Source organism: Ursus americanus, chromosome 31, assembly GCF_024610735.1.
Source record: "Ursus americanus isolate L20-20 chromosome 31, mUrsAme1.1.p, whole genome shotgun sequence".
In the NCBI taxonomy this organism is placed as follows: Eukaryota; Metazoa; Chordata; class Mammalia; order Carnivora; family Ursidae; genus Ursus; species Ursus americanus.
The window spans coordinates 15652920-15672278 of NC_142157.1; the positions used below are offsets into that span (position 1 = coordinate 15652920).

The 19359-nt window shown below is 43.2% G+C and overlaps 1 protein-coding gene across 16 annotated transcripts in view; it reads right to left on the reverse strand.

Annotated features, from left to right (window-relative positions):
• Positions 1-19359, reverse strand: part of KIAA1217 (KIAA1217 ortholog) — a 703566-nt gene that overhangs the window by 259976 nt on the left and 424231 nt on the right. The window contains exon 1 of one of the 16 annotated variants that reach the window (XM_045787008.2): positions 1695-5851. The exons of the other annotated variants lie outside the window; for them this stretch is intronic. The gene's annotated coding sequence lies outside the window, so the exon portion shown is untranslated. Of the gene's footprint in view, positions 1-1694; positions 5852-19359 lie in introns of those variants that run through there. 16 annotated transcript variants of the gene reach the window in all.

The window sequence follows — 19359 nt, forward strand, 5'->3', positions numbered from 1 at the left end:
TGTAGATGTCTGTACCTCTCTGAGCGGTGATTTCTTCATCTGTAAAGTAGGACTAAAACGATTCTGCTAATCTTCTTTTTTTTTTTTAAGATTTTATTTATTTATTTGACAGAGAGAGACAGCCAGCGAGAGAGGGAACACAAGCAGGGGGAGTGGGAGAGGAAGAAGCAGGCTCCCAGCGGAGGAGCCTGATGTGGGGCTCGATCCCAGGACCCCGGGATCACGACCCTGAGCCGAAGGCAGACGCTTAACGACTGAGCCACCCAGGCGCCCCTCTGCTAATCTTCTTGGACTGTTGCAATACGATGAAGGCTATAAAAACACTTAATGAACCCCCGGGTTCCACATAAGCAGTGACTAAAAGCCACAGCTAACACCTGGAGTGGGAATTCTGAGAAGCACACCACGTATTTTGTCAGTCAATCCTCACAATGCCGCTGTTATCGCCCCCATTTTACAGAGGAGAAAACTGAGGCTGAATGACATAAATTTACTTTCCCAAAGTTAACACGGGGAGTAAGTGGTGAAGCCAGGACTCAAAAGCCAGGCGTTTCGAAGTAAGGGGCGCAGTTCTTTGTCAAGGTGTTGCACGGTGACCATGACAGCCCCATAATCCACCGGCAAGAGCAGCTCCAGAGCTAATCCACGTGACTGGCCTGCAAGCTCCCAGGAGGTTCACATTCTCTCACCTTAGGCATCTAAAAAAAAATGTTTCAATGCCTGCCCATCTGCTCCTAAACAGTCCGGGTTTCAAAAACCCAAATTCACAATTCACAGGTACCTTTCACTTATTCTTAACTTTGCACCTGAACCTTCAAAATTGTTTTTCATTTCTTTTTGAGCTTGGTGGACCAGAATATTTGCAGTGCGGCCTGATGTCCCCAGAGTAACCCCTTTAGGTCAACTCTGCAGGGATCCAGCTACTTTAGTAATCACTATCACATCCATATCTCTGGCCAGACTGTTGACTCTGTCTCACTAGGAACCGACGCAAACAGAAAGGCCCCGTCCCGCCAGAGCGAGGGTGCCTCTTGAAAGCACACTTTCAAACTACTTTTATCAACCATTCCCCCTACCCTAGAAACCTTTACCTGTCTTCTTAGAATTTACAAATCCTGAGTCCTTAAAGTCCAGAAACTCTGATATCTCAAACAGGATATTTTTCTAGTCTTGTAAAATGCCTCCACGCGAAAGGTACACAGAAACCCTTAAAATGAAAAAGCACAATGTTCGTGAAAAGTTCTGTAATATGCCATTGGTTTTATCTTCGGCATTTTACAACTTGAAAATGCAGAAATACACGTAATCCCAATTTCAGGTCTGGTCTAGAGTTAAACAAGGAAAAAAAAAACAGAAAAAAAACCAACATCTGGGAATAATCCATAAGCACAGAGCACCTCAGATTGTCCTTCTAACCCGTATCTACAGACATTATAGCATTATTTGCAGGGCACAATCAGCGTTATGCATAATGCATCACCTGCTTTTCAGACCTCTCCAGAAACCTCGATTCATTCAATAAAAAAGTCCTGAAAACACAGCCCCGAAACATGAAAATTCGGTGTGGGAAAGCTGCACTTACTGATCTAGCTCTTCCTGCCAAGAGAACAATGCAGAGAAATAGAACTCGGTGCTTCCAAAGAATTTTTGGCAATAACTCAGGAGGAAAAAAAAAAATAAAACCTCGTATTTACCTGTACCCAGAGCTCTGAAGGTGAAGCAGCAGCCGTTAAAGTAAAAAAATCCAATCCGTCTTCTGGAAGTTTTCGTCTCTAATGGACTCCAGGGTCATCCTTCGGAGCTGTCAGGTAAACCCCCCTCCATGTCTCTGCTGTTTTCTTTTGCAGTTTTTCCCAGTGAAACTCTTGTCATTTGCATAAAGCCTACATCTAGCCTATAGGACTTTTTGAGTAGCTACTTGCTAAATTGGCTGTCTTGACATGCTCTTTCAAGCATGACATCATAAATCTCCATGGAAACCTTAACCCCACCTGCCTGCATGCCAACGTTACCTGTCAGGCAAAGACTTAAACAATCCTCTGAAATTGTTCATTAATGAAACCTTTTTAGGGGCTTTGGATCTCTGCACGGTATAATTTGTGCTGTTGGCAGAAACTTAGCCAAGAACGATGGCTTCATTTTCAAAGGCTGAGCTGTTTTGCAGAAAACAATGATCAAAATTATAGGCATTCGTTAATCTGCCCCTCCCTGTCTAACAATGCACTTAATCGGTTAAAGAAAAACCTACAGTGGCCCATATGCCTCTCTCTGCAGGATAAAGTTACGCTGAAAACGGAGGGTTTGAAAAACTTTCAACTGATACTTCTAAGGTTTTCCACTCTCCAGCAACCCCCTTCCTACTTTTTACCAGCAAAACTCGCAAAACAGGTTCCTTGCTGGAATGTGTGTGTGTGTGTGTTTGCATTTTCTCTTGGCCTCTGTGGTTGCAGAAGAGGTAGGAGAAGGTGTTGTGCATTTTTTAACTCTTTCGTAACATACTCACATCATTCGTCTATCTGTTCTAATTTATGTAAATTACCAGAATAACATCAAAATCGATCAAATCAAATCTTATAGAATCCCTAACGTTCTGGCTAAGTTCTGGGCAAATTTCTGCCCAATTTGTGCCCAGCCCCTCTTGGTGCCCCTGGGCTCAGCACCCTTTTCGCCTCTAACTTTACTGCAGACACACCTTGCAATCCCAAGTCTAAGATTGCTGACCCTGAGGTGCCAGAAAGGTTTGAATGGGACTTGGTTCACAATGATGTGATCAGATGGCTGTCACGTGTTACCGAAGAAAGTTCTTCTGTGGGGCAGAAAGTTCTTCCGTGGGGCGGCAGGTTGCTGGGAAGCATTTGAAGGCAGCTCCAGCAAAATCTCCTACAACACTGCAGAGTCTCAGAAAGCAGCAGCAGTGGGAAGAAAGTGCAGCCTGCTTTAACTTGTCACAGAGCCTGCTGCAAAGTGCAAGAAAATGAGCAGCATCTTTGAAAGGTCAGAGGGCATATTTTAACCCCCACACATGGCTGAGCCTACCCAGATGTTTGCAGAGAAAGCATTCACAGGTAAGAGCACTCAGGATGGCTTTTTTCCTATTAAGAATTGTAAATGCTCCCGATCCCCTCCTCTGACTATTCGGAGAGTTTTGCATTGCCATAGTTCACAGTCAACAGATGGGACATTACCTTCCAAGGGAACCAAGAGCTACCCTGGTTTAATACAGCAGCCTGAGCTGGAACACTCCTTGGAGACAAGACTATTGTCAGAGATTCAATTACTGCCTCTGTAAGATGAACATACGTCCAGATGAAGCCCACGCCTGTGCTCTACCCAGTGGGGCACAAGCCCAACATGAAACAAACAAAAACGAGACAGAACCAGATCTAGGCTCGCTTTGTTGAAATCCGCAGACGGGATGGAGGCACGATTCAATCACAGTTACTCCTCCAAGTTCCATTAGAGAGCGGAGCGTGCAGAAGCTGTCCCAGCAGTCAGAGCGGTTATACATTATGCCTGCGCTTCCCTTCAGGGTACTTAGGAAATTACGGTATCTCAGCTTTTACTTACTGAGTTCAAGCTTAGAAAAGAGAGTGAGTGAGAACAGTTGGAATCTGAGTCAGGCCAACGAAGACAGTCACAGGAAGAGCTCCGATGAAAGCAACCTGATTAACCGCTGGTCCGTAGGCAGGCGGAGGTAGGCGCGGACAGAAGAGTGTGTAACCAGCATGACGATGGGGAATCGTGACAGATTTAGGGCGGGGAGAGTCTGGAACACAATACTTGCAGCAGTAAGGACAACACGGGCTAGGCAGAAACGTCAAGGCTTGCTTAGAGGTGACCAATTCGGTAATGATTTTTCCTACTGTCCCCAAATGAGGAAAATGTCCAGTTGGACTGGAATAGCACCATGGTTCGCCCGACAGCCACCCAGCAGCACACTCGCCCAGCCAGAGCTCAGGAAAGGCATGCAGCGGGGCTATCCTGGTTCTAGATTTAGTCACATCAGAAGTATCCGCAATTGATCTGGGTAGCAAATAAGATTCTTTCTCCTGACTTTATCTCAAGAAAGCTTTTATAATCGATGTAGAAACTGCTCGCTGAAAAAGGCCATGAAAATATAAGAATACCGCAGAAAGAGGCTGGGTGATGGCCTGAGTTTTGTTTCTTAAAAAGCAAGAGTTAGAAGTTGTCATGTGGAAAAGGGATGCTTCTCTGGGTAGAAAAAGCCGTACTTTGATCATTAAAATAAGCCACCGTTACCTATTTAAATCTCATGACAAAAGATGACATAAGAACGGTTCTTATCCCCATTTTATAAATGGAGAAAGGGAGCCGCGAGAGCTTAGGTAATTTGAGTAAGTTTACACGCCTACTAAGTGTGGGAATGTCCATTTTAATCCCAGCAGGCGAACCCAAGACTGGAATCCAAAACACATGTGCCTAACCGCTAAGGCACTGTCATCCTGGTTTAATAAAATGTAGTGTCCTGATGGTTAATTAGGCTACTAAAATCCCAACTAACCTAAGCCACGCTAAGAGGAATTTTTTTTTAGTAGACTAACCTGAAGGGGCATAGTGGACCACAAAGGGCAAACAGAGACCTTCTGCAGACCCTCCCTGATACACCGGCTGCGCTCTGGAAGGGCCCAGACTGGGTGGCCCCTCAGCACAGCAGCAGCGCAGAGCAGTGCCTTTATCTAGCTTCAGGCTGTGTGAGGACCCCCAGAGCAGGATTACTGCACCACAACTTGTCGACCCCCAGCCCCCAGGACGAACAGACCGCTAGCATGCAGATAAGGCTGATGAAATAGCAGACTCCCAAGAAGGACCTGCAGCCTAAAGTTCTGGTCTAAAGAAAAACAGACACACATTTAAAAAAAAAACACACACATTTCACAAGTCAAGCACAGATTGGATGCATCACCAAGAGAAAGAGGGCACTTTGATTTCTGAATAAAGAACAATGAAGACCAATTGTGGCGATTCCCTAAAGCTTGGACTTTGACTCTGTTTTTGTTTGTAGTTATTGTTTGCTTTAGAAATTATCCATCTACGCTGGGTCAGCTCCTGCTGCAGTGCTGGTTACTTTCAGGTGTCAGCTTGGATAGGCTGTGGTACCCAGGCACCACGCCTGTCTGAATGTTGCTCTGGAGGTATTTTTTTTAGATGTCATTAACATTTAAATCAGCAGGCTCTGCGTCAGTGCACTCTGACCAGAGTGTGTGGGTGGGCCTCACTCAATCAGTTGAAGGCCTTAAGAGCCAAAACTCAGAGTCCCCGAAAAAAAAAAATCTGCCTCAAGACTGTAACATAGAAACCCTGCCTGAGTTTCCAGCCTGCAGATCTTAGACTCAAGGCTGCAACATCAACTCTTCCCTGAATTTCCAGGCTGATGGCCTGGCCCTACAGACTTCAGACTTGCCAGTTCCCGGAATAGTGTGAACCAATTCTTTAAACTAAACTAAATCTCTCTCTCACTCTTGCTTTCTTTCCAACCTATTAGTTCCGTTTCTCTGGACACCCCTACTAACACAACAGGCAATGCCAATATGTATCTCCAGTCCTCTCCTCCCTCCATACTGGTGTCTAACACTCATTTTTACTTGAAGCACATACTGTCATTTCAAATACTGCTTGTCAAGACTGAAACTTGAGTAACCGCTTAGAATTTACTGAGCATGAACTGAATTTAATAAAGAAGAGCCATACTTACAGTCAAATTAAGATGAAAAAATATAACCCAGTTCAGTGAGTATTACACTAAATATCAATGGACTGAATTCCTCCATTAAAAGACAAATAAACTGAGCTAAAAAGCAAAACCAACTTATATGTAATTTCTAATCAACATACTCATTAATAAAGAAAACTTGAATATACATGAGTAAGACATACCAGCCAAATGCAAACAAATATAGAGCAAAAGTGACACTATTAATAAGAGAAGTTAAAAAACACTAAACAGAATACAGAGGTCATCTGGCAGTGTAAAAAGATAATTTATGAAAACGGAATGATTATCACAGATTTGTCTGCAACAGATAAAACAACTAAAAAAACTATAGAAGAAAAATTCTTAGGAATGCAAGAAGAACAGGACAAAAATATGTTGATAATGAGAGACTTCATGATACTTTGTTTAAAACTACACAGCGCTGGGGATGCCTGGGTGGCTCAGTTGGTTAAGCATCTGCCTTCAACTCAGGTCATGATCCCAGAATCCTGGGGTCGAGTCCCGTGTCGGGCTCCCTGCTTGTCCCTCTACCTTTGCCTTTCACCTCCCACTTGTGCTCTCTCATCACTCTCTCTCTCTTAAACAAATAAATAAAATCTTAAAAAAAAAAAACAACTAAACTAAACAGTGCTAGAAAAATAAGGACCAAGACAAAACAAATGAAACAAAAAAGAAACCTGACACACATGTGTGCATTATGTGCATATATATAATAAACACGAAATAGCTAATTTTTCAAGAATATTTATAGAACACTTACAAACACTGGTTGTGTCTCTGGCTATTTAAAAAATGTAAACACATCCTTAAACAAATTAAAAAAGCATGAATTTTACAGACTGCATTCTTTGATCACATCCAATAAAAGTATAAGTAAATAATAATCTCAACTATTTGGAAACGAAATATTCTTGGGAAACCCTTAAATCAAAGAAAAAATCAAAATTGAAACTTTCAACTTTCTTGAAAACAATGAAACAGGAAATAGTTCATACAAAACTGCAGGACACAGCCCAATCTGGTGTCAGGAAATATATGAACCTAAATACCTTCATTATTAATAAAAAGTGCTAAAAATAAATGAACTTCGTATTCATTTTAAGAAATTATAAAAGATAACCAAGACAACTTTAAAAACCGAAAGGCAGGTAATTGTGAAAAAAGCTAAAAATAACAAGACAGCAAGCAATAATCTGGAAAAAATAAAATGCAAACCAATTGTTTGAAAAAAATCGCTAAAACAGATAAACCCAAGAGAGGGCAAAAATGACATTTGCTCTCAAAGCTTATGGGGGAACTAGCCATCGGTTTACGTAACTAGAAGTAAAACAGATGCTGTGTGGAGTAACTGGAGAAAGAACGCGGAAATCGGGCAAGAGCACGCTGGGCTTGGAAGAACAATCGTCCTTGCACACTTAAAGATTTTTTTATTTATTTGAGGGACAGAAAGAGCATGAGAGAGAGAAAAAGATAACAAGTGGGGAGGGCAGGGGAGGGTAGAGGAAGAAGCAGCCTCCCTGCTGAGCAGGGAGCCTGACGTGGGGCTGGATCCCAGGACCCCGGAATCATGACCTGAGCTGAAGGCAGACACTTAACGGACTTAGCCACCCAGGCACCCCTCCTTTTTGTTTTTAAACATTTGAATTCAACCAGAACATTGTCCCCTATGAAAGCGTGCTGAACATTAAAAGTGCGAGGACAGGGCATCTGGTTGGCTCAGTTGGTTAAGCATCTGCCTTCGGCTCAGGTCATGATCCCAACGTCCTGGGATCGAGTCCCACATCGGGCTCCCTGCTTAGCAGGGAGCCTTCTTCTCCCTCCCCCTGCTTGTGCTTTCTCTCTATCTCGTATCACAGACAAATAAAATCTTAAAAAAAAAAAAAAAAGGAAGATGAAACAAAGTAAGGAGGGGAGGCACCGAGGGAAGGCAAGGACCCACAAGACGGAATCAGTCTGCAGTAATCACAGCGCGTACAGCCCATTCTGTCTCGGGAACAAGCCCTATCCCCGCACCGCCGCATCCACCTGCTCCTGTCCCTTCGGCGTCCTGGTGTTGTTTGAGTAAGACCGGTGACTGCCTCAGCTGTGACCTCTGCAAGTGCTCGTGCAGGAAAGTCCTTGCACATTTCATTAAGCCAAAAATACTCCTTGGGGCAAGCATGACACACTCACTGCAGTAAGCTGCATTCGTCCCCACGCTGTCAGAGTCAACGCCTTGGTTCAAAGTTCCAGGCGACAGCCCCTCACCATGACACGTTGTCCACCATCCAGCTCCGCACCTGCCCAGCGGCTGCAGCATCCACCTCGGGGTAGGGAAGGGAAGGAAGAGGAAAGGACAGGCCTGACAAAACAAAGATGCTGAGAGGGGAATGCAAAAGGACGTTGGTGTTGAAGTCTGAGAGCAATTCCAAAAAGACCCTACAGAACTTTGTTGAAAAACCCACAGAGCTCCGGACCAGATTTTTTCCTCCAAGTTCCATCCCTATCAGCCGATGCCAACAGTTAACACTGTGATGCCCTTTTCCACCTATTCCTCTTACGACGATGACTCATGTGCTTCCGTGGCAGTCCACAGTATTTCAGTGGTTCCAACACATGGACAGATGCGCAAGGTCTGGGCGCAGGCAGGCACGGAGTGAGTATGTGGGGTGCTCATTGGGTATCCTCACCTTTCCCACTACCCCAGCTGCAGCCCTTTGTAACTTCGTCCCTCTCCAATCAGTCATTTCCATTTCCATTTTCCTTTTTTTTTTTTTCAAAGATTTTACTTATTTGTTTGTTTGACACAGAGAGAGAGAGAGAGCAAGCACAAGCAGAGGGAGAGGGAGAAGCAGACTCCCTACTGAGCAGAGAGCCCAAACGAGGGCTGGATCCCAGGACCCCAAGACCACAATCCGAACCGAAGGCAGACGCTTAACGAACCGAGCCACCCAGGAGCCCCTGAACTCCAGCAAGCTTCTGAGGTACATACTGCCATTTCCCAGTGTATCTCACAAAAGAAGAGTCCCCAGAACAATAATTCTGTGGTCAAATAGGCTTGGGAAACATTCCATGTTTCATTCCTCACCCACCTGTTCCCAAATCTCCAAGTGAGATTTACAATGCCTTTTAGCATATTAAAAAGGTCTGATCGCCTCTGCAGTGTAGAAATTCATTTAATTTTGGCTAACCGAAAAAACATTCCCAAACTAGAGACTTTCTCTCCATTCCCCAAACAGCTACTAACAGCCTGGGGACCTAGGATTCCACAGAGCATATTTTTACAAAAATGCTGGTCTAGACCATTGCCAGTTAGAACAGATACTGTTTCACGCTGCCCTAATGTGTACGACCCTCATTTCTCAATGATAATGCTCTCCTTAATGAAAAGAGTTTTGACAGGCATTCCGCACCTGCTGTCTATTTGATAGGATGTATCATCTCATGTAATCCTTACCACAATAGTATTGTCGGTCTCATTTCTGCGGTTATGAAAAAGCCTCAGGAAAACAGATGATTCACCTATACTCTTAGAATATAAAAAACTCAGTTATATCGGACCCCAAAGTTGGTACTCTTCCCACTAAACAGATGTACCCTTGGCAGGAAAGCTATTGTGCACCTTATACGTACTGCCTGATGTCAAGCTCGTAGTGTAGGTCGATGATAAAACACCATCTGATCGAATTAATCCAAGAAAACACCTGCAGGAAGGATGATGAATGGCAAAGACGAAAGCTTGAATCGTGAGAAGCAGAAGGACAGTTTAGACACTTGCAACAGGAGTTCTGCATCGATGTCCTGGACTGAATCGTGCTGGCCTTTTTTGGATTCCTCAATCCTAAAAACTCCCATCTAATCAGGCGGCAGTTTTCTCTCGGTTTTGCTGATCCAGGTGTCTCCTGCCACCGCACAGCTACACCTTGGTTTCTGACTCCCCTTTGCTGTCCACCTACTCCCAGACACTCCTTAGCAGGTTTTCCAGCAGAATCTTATTTCGATTTTTTTTTTCAGAGCTCCTCTGAATATAGCACTGTTCTCCTGCTCTTCCACAACACTAATTAAAATGAAAGCTAATGCAGAGGTCGGTGGCACGCAATTAAACATGGATCAAAAGCCATGTGTTATGAACGATCCTTATTTAGGATTCTTTTTCTCTTTTTCTGTATCCTCTATGATTAGTATCAACTTCAAGTCAATTTTGCAAGTAAAATTGCAACCCCTTGAATGCAGTCTTTTTGATCGCTGAGCACCCCCCTCCCCCTCCCCCCGCCAACTACCACCACCACAAGATGTCCTACTATGTAATATTCCAAATCTCGGAAATGCATTTCCCTCCCCTTTAAGACACGATTCAAAATATCAGTCCTCCGGGAAACATTTCCAGCTAGCTCCTTCATCTGGTCCCTTGAGTAACCTCATCTGGTAAGTATTAGACTGTTCTTTCTGCTTAGTTTTTCCCCATTGTTTCTCATCACGCCCAAATTTAGAGGACTATTGTTTCTGATCGCATTCTGACTTCTCTGAGACATAGCGAAGATTTGGAACTTCTGAGGACGATTTTTTTCTTTATACGGATTCTTTTTTTCACTCTTATCATGGTCTTTATTCACAGGAGGTAGTGTTTCATTAAACACACACTCACAGACACACTAATATAAATCCTTTCAAGGCAACTTGTAATTTTGTTATGACCCCACGATCCTTCCATTTGGACGTGTTGCCCTGGCAATAGTAACGTCTTCTCAACATTTACGTTGAGCAGATACTTCTCACTACTTATCTCACTGCTTCTGTGGTGTCAAATTCCTTTTCTTCCCAGAATTATTGAAGGCCAATCTAATTAGGAGGTGGGCATTTCAGCCATTCTAGCTCACCACCAAACGTCATACTTCTTGCCACTGGGGCAAACTGGCCCCCCCATTCTAGTCCTTCCCCATTTTCCTCAACATTTTAGATACACGTCTTTCGGTTCTGCCACTCATCAGAGAGATGATGTGGTCTGGAGGTGAAAAGCAAGACCCCCCCCCCCATGACCAGATCACAGGATTTAAATCCTGGTGCTGCCACACTGACATGCTGTGTCACCTTGAACAAGAGCTAACTACACTGTGCCTCGGTTTCCCATTCTGTTGAGGAGGGTTAATAGCGCCTGCCTCACAGCGTCGTTGGGAGGATGAAATATGCCAATATGTGCAAAGAGCAATAGTGTCACAGTCTTAGCTGATGGCAAGAATATGTTCTCCTTGCAGCCTTTTCCACTTTTTCACCACTATAAATAGTACTTGAGAAAACAGTGCTAAAGAAATGCTGAACGTGTAGCTAACATTCTCCATGTTCACGGCATCTGCGTAAGGGCATTTCCGCCCCCATCCTACTGTGGCTTGCTGGGAGTACTTGCTCCATATGCATTGTGTCAGAATTCTTCATTGCCAAGAAATTGTTTCCTTTTCCCTTAAGGTTTAGGCAAGAAATTGGTCTGTCATGCATACTCCGTCGTTGGTTCAAACAGCTAACCGGCTCTTGCTACTGAACGCGGCTCTTCTCCCACCATTTTCCTTTTTGGAGCAGAATAAATTAATAGCTCTAAAGAGGAATTTCTGGGGCGCCTGGGTGGCACAGCGGTTGAGCGTCTGCCTTCGGCTCAGGGCGTGATCCCGGCGTTCCGGGATCGAGCCCCACATCAGGCTCTTCTGCTGTGAGCCTGCTTCTTCCTCTCCCACTCCCCTGCTGTGTTCCCTCTCTCGCTGGCTGTCTCTATCTCTGTCAAATAAATAAATAAAATCTTAAAAAAAAAAAAAAAGAGGAATTTCTTAGCTAGGTCTATTATTTTAGTATCATCTATAAGCTTTTCGCTTATGTATTTACGTATTTACAAAACACGTATAATGGGTAAAACCTGCCCCCTCTACAACATTAGCCTTTTACCCACATGCTCACCATGGCAGAAGGCTTCCACCGACAACGGTCTATGGTCTTAGTGCGCCTTTAATTACAATTCCCCTCACTTTCCAGGTGTCACTCACACACATATCAATGAATGTAGATGCATAGTTGGGAATTTCGAACATTTCACGTACATAGGGCGATCGGGTTAGAACAAATGTGATAGGAAAAAAAATCTGATTGGGGCGCCTGGCTGGCTTAGTCAGTAGAATATTTGACTCTTGAATTTGGGGTTGTGAGTTTGAGCCCCACATTGAGTGTAGAGATTACTTAAAAGTAAAATCTTAAAAAAAATAAAATTTGAATAATTTGGAGTTTTCATACATGACAGAGGGGCTACATCAATTCCCCAAGGTATCCACTGATACCCTGAGATCTACTTACTGCATGAGGAGTAATCCAGTGTGATTGAAACTCTGCCAAAACACAATGAAGTTCATCAAAAGTAAGTAAAAAAAATGCCACTACATATAGGTGTGAATATGTGTTAATACATCATATAAGATATAAATGTGACTGATGTTATTGTAGAGAGAAGTATAAAGTGCTATGTATGGATGTACTGTGTGCCGATAAAACCATCTGATGTAAGAAAATGGGGGAATTTCCTTCCTAAACGAGATTCCGGAACCAAAATCTGGGTAAATCAAACAACCCAGTAGAACCAAGATGCTAGACTGAAGGGCAGTGACATATGGGCCAGCATATTTAAGAGCCTGTACAGAACCATTGGTTCTGTACCAGAACTAATGGTTCTCTCTTATGCCTGGAGACTTGGAATCTATGTGTTAAGACCGCATCATCGCTTGATGGAAGTAGCCTGAATCACTACATCATTGTAAGGACAGCTTCTCCGGAGAGTTGCCCAAACAACCAACTCTGCCTGTGTGAGAAATGAAACATTTTTGCGTCATGGCACAAAAAACCCCGACGGGGCTTATTTGTTGTGCAGCATAATCACGACCATCCTGACTAATACATCAGTTTAAAGGTATACATTTCCTAATGGCTTCTTTCGTATTATAACCCCAATTTGAATAGGGCCAGCTAGTTACTGAAAACCAGGGTGCAGAAGGGAGGAGTTACCAGATGCAGCTTGCACCCTCAGCTCTGGTTTGTGACATCAAATGCCCTCTCCACAAAAATATGTTACTTGTTTTGTCCTAAAAGTGTGTCACCCTCACTCTTCAGGTTGTGGCATTCAATGTCTGTGGGGCACACAGCAAAGCTCTTTATTATTTTTTTTAAGATTTACTTATTTATTTGGGGGGGAGGGGCAGAGAGAGAATCTCAAGTAGACTCCCCACTGAGCACTCAGCCCAACGCGGGGCTTGATTTCACGACCCCGAGATCATGACCTGAGCCAAAACCAAGAGTTGGCCACTTAACCAACTGAGCCACCCAGGTGCCCCAGCAAAGCCCTTTAAATCACAAGCCTTCTGTGACTGGATGTGTTGTGATCTGGTAATCATTGTCTCCTCTCTTCTGTTAACCCTCTTTTCCATCAGGAAAGCTTCGCCTGTGGAAAGTGAGGTCAAGATCATACAAATTGTCCGTAGCAAACCCCTTCCATCAACTCTACTTCCACTTTTTTTTTTTTTAAGATTTTATTTATTTATTTGAGAGAGAGAGAGACAGCCAGTGAGAAAGGGAACATAAACAGGGGAAGTGGGAGAGGAAGAAGCAGGCTCCTAGCGGAGCATGGAGCCTGATGCGGGGCTCGATCCCAGGGACCTGGGATCACGCCCTGAGCCGAAGGCAGACGCTTAACGACTAAGCCACCCTGGCGCCCCTACTTCCACTTTCTACGTTGTGTGTACACTGGACCTCCACAAAGACATTCCCTAGTCTCCCAAAGCCATTCCATGGGTCCCAGTCATTTCCTTGCTTCATTCAAGATGGAGAATGCTTCCCTCTCTCTTTCCACTGGTAATACCCTTAACTTTTTTTCAGTGACTTCTGAGGAGTAAGAATGCCTTTATTCTACCAAGTCAAGGTAGTGCTTGCTTCTTGAGTGTTTGATTCTTAAGACCTGCTCTTCTTTTTTTTTTTTTTCTTTTTTTAAAGATTTTATTTATCTACTGGACAGAAGAGACACAGCAAGAGAGGGAACACCAACAGGAGGAGTGGGAGAGGGAAAAGCCGGTTTCCTGCTAAGCAGGGATGCGGAGCTCAATCCCAGGACCCTGGGATCATGACCCGAGCTGAAGGCAGATGCTTAACAAGTGAGCCACCCAGGAGCCCCAAGACCTGCTCTTCTGATTCAAATGCAGTTAAGACTTCTCTTGTTTCCTGTCTTTAACTGGGTAATTTTCCATGATTCTTGATAAAATCAAGGATACGCCTTCTGAAAAGGAGATGTCAGCCAAAAGAATAGAAGCCTATAGTTCCAAATTCCATAAAACTCTTCCCAATAAATAAAGTTTTCTTAGAAGTTGTTAAAAAAAAGGGAGGGAGGGTGAACCAGAACTTGGGGTATTTATGAATAAACAGACTGATAAATATTTTCCTTATATTCGTTGTCACGACTGGTGGCATACACTTCAGCACCAGAGGTCCTGGACTGTGGTAGACAACGGTGAATGGTGCCCAACCAACCAGGCACGGAGACAACAGCTCTAGTGCTGTTTCCAAACAAGCACAAAGGTGATGCTGATGAGGAGGCATCAGGAGACAGCAGTACAGCCCCGGCCTGAGGGAAGGCCAACAGGCCTTACTGACCCCTATCCGACAGCTTTATTGTTCATGTTCTTATCTCCTTATTTGAGCGCTCCACAATGTCTTGTCAAAGGAAAATACACCTTCATGTCTCCGTCACTCACTGTACTGAATGGAACAACGCAGTAAACTTTCAAGTGAAAATGCAGTACTCTTTCCTCCTCAAGGTCCACTACATTAGATATAAGACGACACATAAACGAATTGTCACCACAAGGCAGGTATTATAAACCTAGTTAGTTGAACAGAAATTCTGTGCGTAACTGGAAATAAAAATTGAAACGTTATTTTCAGAAGGGTTTCTGAGACTAGGCGTGGAAAGCTGGTTTCTGTCGGGGAGAGCGGGATGGACGTCTGTTTGTTAGTGAGGACATACAAGAAGAGCTTTCCCAGATTGTGTAGCTACACAACGATCATAAGTGAGAGGCTGCCGACCTAAAGATCTTTCTGAACTCACAGCTACTTCGAAAAAGTAACTGTCTTTCAATGTAAAATATATACAAGAATCTATTTTCCATGGTTATCTCATATGCTCTGGAATTGAATAAGATTTATCTTTTTATTATTATTATTATTTTAAAGATTTTATTTATTTATTTGACACAGAGAGAGCACAAGTAGGCAGAGTGACAGGCAGAGAGAGAGGGAGAAGCAGGCTCCCCGCAGAGCAGGGAGCCCCATGTGGGACTCAATCCCAGGACCCTGGGATCATGACCTGAGCTGAAGGTAGACGCTTAACCAACCGAGCCACCCAGGCGCCCCTATTTTTTATTATTTTTTTAAAGATTTATTTATTTACTCGAGAGAGAGAGAAAGGGAGAGAGAGTGTGTGTGCGCGCGCGCATCCTTGTGCTGGGGGGAGGGACAGAGGAAGAGGCAATGGGAGTACTGGGCAGACTCCTCCCTGAGCGTGGAGCCGGACAGGGGGCTCAGTCCCATGACCCTGAAATCACCACGTGAGCCAATACCAAGAGTCAGATGCTCAACCAATTGCCACCCAGGCACCCCAAGATTTATCTTTTTTAAAGAAATGGCAACGAAATGTCTCTATTACTTGACCTACTGTGATCTACATGATTTTGTTACCAAAGCTTTACAAAAATTAAAGGTTGAGGAAGCAAACACTACAGTCAGTAACAAACAGAAAGAGCACAGACCTGAGGAACTGTGACCTTGGTTCAAATGGTGGCTTCTTGACTTGAGCGAAATTACTTATCTTGTCTTAGCTTCTTAGCCTCAGTCTCTTCTGACTTTGCAAACTGCAAACGATCTCTCAATTCTTGGATTCTCCACCCCTCTCTCAGTACCACTCAAAGGGTACCTATTACATTCTAATTGTGTTAGAAATACATTGGCTCATTCATTCATTCATTCATTCGTTCATTCATTCATTCACTCAACAAAAACTGATCATACTTCACTTAACATTCTGTTAAATGCTGACTTTACAAAGGTAATTAAAACAAGGTTCTTGCCCCCAAAAGCATTTTCTACATGGGAAAGAGAAACGCAGAGAAGGACAATAAAGGCAGGAGTAGGTACTGCAGTATAGGTACTGCAAGATGTCATGACCAACTCAGAAGGCGTGACATTTGGGCCGGATCTTGCAGAATCACTATCTGTACATGAATGCCTTATTTCTTTTACTGGTTTGATGGTAGGGGCCGTGCGCCATCACGCTTTTACCATGTAGGTGCCAAAGAAATATATATGGGATGAGTAAGTGAAAGAAATCCAAATTTTAAGCTCTTAATGACAGAAACATACAAATACATTTCAGAAATACAATAAAATTATGCTCTGACAATGGAAAAAATAATCTTCAGGTATTCAAATACGTGCTGGTAAAAACGTAAAATGAATTTAAATACTAATTTGCAAAGAAGAGCCGCTGAGACTCTTCTTTTGGGTACCATTAACCAGAATACTGTAATGCTGGGGCTGCCATTGAAATAGTAAGAGGACACATTGCTTTCTTTCTCAGTACTCTGTGATACTGGTGTTATTGTCCTTTGACAAATGAGGGAACTAGAGCAGAGAAGCATGAAGTCATTAGCTCCAATAATACAATTAGCCCCTGGTGGGGGCTGAATTCCAATCCTGGCCTCGTTGCCAAACCCTTAGCTGCCAGGTGACGTAGCTTCATACTCTGATTGCCCCACATGAGTATGTTGGGGGGGTCAGTACCATTACAGCTCCTACTATGAGATAAGCATTATGCTGCAATAATGGTCATCTGCATTTTTAAAAGACAGTAGAAGGGAGTTAAGGAAACCTCTTTTCAGTAATTCAGACTGAAGAAAATTCTTGATTGACTTAGTTTCAAAAGTTCAAATACAAGTTTTCAACCATGAATCTCCCAGTGTTTGAAATCAGATTTTGAAATGTAAGGTACCCTCTAATTCTCCTTAGGTTTAATACCAAAGAATTGGAATCTAGATTCCCCGGGTACCCAGATATTTTATGTAAAATGCTAGATGGAGCACAGTTACCATCTTACTTTTAACGACCCCCCCACCCCCCCCACCCCCACCCCGCCAGTGGTACTCTTTTTATGCAGGCCACTCTCTGGGAGGCAGCCAGGAAAACAGCCACCGGAAGAGTGTGTGGTATTTAGAACCTCAATATTAGATAAGTGGTCAGACCTGTTTATTTGAATTCCTCATTATGACTGGTCATACGATCTTCCTGCAAAGGAAGCCTAGAATAATCCACTTTAAGAAGGTCAGGGAGGAACAAAGGGTGTCCTGGAGAAGAGGACAGGAAAGAGGAAACAGACAGTAGGAGAAAAAGAATGGAAAAGCCAGAAGATGAAGTGCTGTCCATAGGAATTTCCTAAACCATTCACTGCTTGAGCTTATCTCTGCTGTTCCCAATGCTGGTTAGGGTCCATCTGCCACAGAGCAATGGAATGAAAAAACGTGTGCACAAATCCACGCATCGGAATCCTTCCCCCTTTAAATGGTCAGCTTGAAATACCCAAGAATTCATCCTGCATTACCCAGGAAAGGGACAGCTGACCAGCCATGGCCAGAAGACACCTGTGGCGGAGATGTATGTGATAGGAGATCACAGATTGAGGCCACTAAGCCACAGTCACTCTTCCCAGTCATCTGACCCCACGCACCCCTCAGGTTATATTTAGGCACCCCATGTGCGAGTTTTAGCCAAAGCCACCATCCTGATAGCAGTAGCAATAATTATGAGATCACGAATAATAACAGTAACAATAACTGAAGTATTTTTAACATGGAAAATATACCATTTTGAAATACCGATTTCTCAATGTCTCAGCAAAATGAATATATTTGTAACTTTAAAAAATAAATTCTCCTTCCTCATTCAACACACTATCAATTTCCTAACCTCCTTTACCCTCACCTCTGTCCCCATAGTCTCACACACACACACACACCCTCACCATGTCCCTTACACCCCACGTACAGACTATTGGGGAGGAAAAAAATTTCCCTTTACCCTTCCAAGTTTTTTGGCTGGTAAATTGATATTTGGTATATTAACATGGGAAAAACAAAGTTAATTGTATATGTATGGTAACCTCCCGTAACTGACCCCCACCCCAACATCTTCTTTTGTCTTTAGATGAACATAGTATTTAAGGTGATGGCTTTGGCCATTTTGGGGAGTTACTCAGTTTTCCTGGGTCTCTTCCATGCACAGGAGGTATACATACTATTAAACTTGTGTTTGTTTTTCTCCTGTTAATCTGTCTTATATCAACTTAATAATGAGATGAGTCAAACACCTAGAAAAGAAGAAGGAATTTTTTTTTCATCATACTATCGGCTCTCTAGGCAACGAGCAACTTACAGAGCAGTGGCATAAACGAGAATTCTGAACTCAGACTTAACCAGATTCAAATTCCAACTTTTCCTTAGAAAACTCTGCAATTATATCTATTCTAAGTTTGAATTTCCTCAATCTGAACCACTTTGGATAAAGTATGGTGCCTCATAAAAACGTGACGCTTATATTATATAGATACTGACCCTAATAGCAACTAAAAAATAGGGATATTTTTATGTATGTCATTATATCTCAATAAAACTGTGGGAGAAAACTTAAGTAAGTAAATAAACAAATAAATACATGAATAAATAAATAAAATAGGATGTATTTTCTATATACATTTGAAATGAAAACAGTCATCCTCTTCTTAATTACCACAGAACTGATCTGTTGTACATCAACCAGGATTCCCGGTTCTTCTCTCCTCTTCTGGGTCTGCCGCCTTTTGGCAACGTGAACAAAAAGCCAACATGCAGTCCATACAGCTCATTCTATGTTTTTAGGCACTCTGATAAAGATTTCAGAGAAGAGAAGGTTGAATTTAAATGCATAAAATGAGACTGAGGATGAAGTGTAGGTTCAAATTATTCAGGCTAATGCCGATTTCCGTTCCCACAGATGATCAAAAGCTGAGATAGTTCGACATCACTTTTATAACCAGTTCACTGGCCAGACATCCGCCTTAAACACCGAATGTGCCTCTCCACCCGGAGTGTGGACATCGGTATTAGCCTGCCCTCTTCCTTGACCACATCTGTAGCCAAGCGGGCTCTGCTTCCTTTACCATGTTCTCCATCCTCAAAGGTCAATCTGATAACATCCCTGGGAGGGCTACAGGGGAGGCCTCCCATCGCCTGTGACCCCAAAACTGCACCATCTGCTAAAAAAGTCATTGCACACAGCCAATAAACAAAAACATCCCAAGCCACAGTTCGGTGACAGTATGTGTAGCTGTCAAGATAACCTGAGAAAACAGGTAGCTGATGACAGCAGAAAGCCAAGAATGCAAAAGGTAAACATCTGTGATTAAAAGGAAAAAAAGAGAGAGAGCAGAAACAGAACCCTAATGTCAGCTTCCTAAGGAAAAGGCATTTAGCATAAGTCTATCCCTCTGTGCTCCACTTTACCCTGAAAATGTATGTATGCATTCATTCATTCATTCATTCACTGTG